The sequence below is a fragment of the Diaphorina citri genome, unplaced genomic scaffold, assembly GCF_000475195.1.
Source record: "Diaphorina citri unplaced genomic scaffold, Diaci psyllid genome assembly version 1.1 scaffold1212, whole genome shotgun sequence".
NCBI classification, from domain to species: Eukaryota; Metazoa; Arthropoda; class Insecta; order Hemiptera; family Psyllidae; genus Diaphorina; species Diaphorina citri.
In genome coordinates, this window is record NW_007378641.1 from 1 (window position 1) to 1406 (window position 1406).

The following is a 1406-nucleotide window of genomic DNA, read 5'->3' on the forward strand; positions in this document are numbered from 1 at the left end:
CCATGGTAACCCAGACTTGTGACTAGTATACGCAGCATTGCGTTGTATCTGAAAATGTAAACAGTTGCCATGGTAACGAAGAATCTTGGGCCAGCCACTGACTATTAGGTAGACCTGACAAGTAGGTACACCTGCTCAGGTCCGCCTGTCAGGTCTACCTTATTGTGAGTAGCTGGCTTTACTGTGCTCGGTGACGTTGAATGAATGTAGTATTGTTGAAATGTAAAACACTTACGTTCCAGAAGAGCCATGTGCTAGGATGTAGTTGCTAGGATTATCGGGGAAGTAGGTGAGCATGGCGAAGGATAGAGGGGGTCTGTACGGATTGAAATCAGCTGTCCCGTTGAACTTTCTCTCCAAATCCCGCAGATCAGGCATCACGTTCATCCAACTGAAAATAAAATAACCAAAGCACTCACTTTGAGATAACCACAAACACTGGGCATAACCAACACAGAGCTTTGTTGATAGATAGGAGTAGGCACTGTAGGCAGTAGGAGATTAGCTGATTAGGTAATCTCACAGGATTCCCTATCTTATTATTATTTTTTTTTTTTCAAATTAATACACCTAAGCTAAGGGACTTATGTATTTGTCAGCTCACATGAGAGAAATCGATAAGTTTAACTTACAGGAAATCGATTTTGGGGATTTCCGGATACTCTCTCCGGCTTCGTCTGATTCCGGATCTCCAGCCGAAGAGTGTTCTATTTGGTTTATACACTCATGCTCTATGGATACTCTCTCTCCGCAATTTTTTTTTAATTACGAATGTGAACCAAAGGACGGATATCACAATTAATAGTCTGATGAAGAAGGAGGAGAAGAAGAAGGAAGAAGAAGAAGAAGATTGAAGAAGATTGAAGAAGGAGGAAGATGAAGAAAGAAGGAGAAGAGGAAGAAGGACGAGGATCCCTATTAAAGAAACATCAGAATAGCCATCCATAATAGTCAGTCCCATACATATCCATGAATGATGTATAGGCTTATTACTAAGCTTCTGATTGTCCATCCTTTAAACAAGACCCATTCGTCTTCCACGAATCAAGCTATTTTAACTGGGAATTAAAGGTATTGGATTGAATTTGGTTGGTAGGTTGAAGTGTATCTTTTTTCATTAAAAAGGGGGGGTCGGCAACGCTCTTGCTTTGTAGATGTATAAATCCTATTAGGCGGGGGCCTGCTCTTAGCCTTGTGGCGCTTGAATCGCGAATGATTCATCTGCGCTATGGAAGGTAGATTGGTCCGACCGAATCCTATTTCATTTGCCTATATTTTAAACACACTAGCGGACTTTTGATACAGTGCATACGTTACACGTATCGTATTTTTGTTGGTTTTAAGGAGGGTAGAGCGATACAAGGTCCATGTAGATTAAGGATGTAAGTCGATCTCCCCTACTTCAC

At 41.4% G+C, this 1406-nt stretch overlaps 1 long non-coding RNA gene across 1 annotated transcript; it reads right to left on the minus strand.

Annotated features, from left to right (window-relative positions):
* Positions 1-251: 251 nt before the first annotated feature.
* Positions 252-706, minus strand: LOC113469745. The gene is made up of 2 exons (XR_003393073.1): positions 633-706; positions 252-391 (listed from the first exon to the last, which is right to left on the minus strand). It is a non-coding gene; the product is annotated as an uncharacterized LOC113469745 (long non-coding RNA).
* Positions 707-1406: the final 700 nt, after the last annotated feature.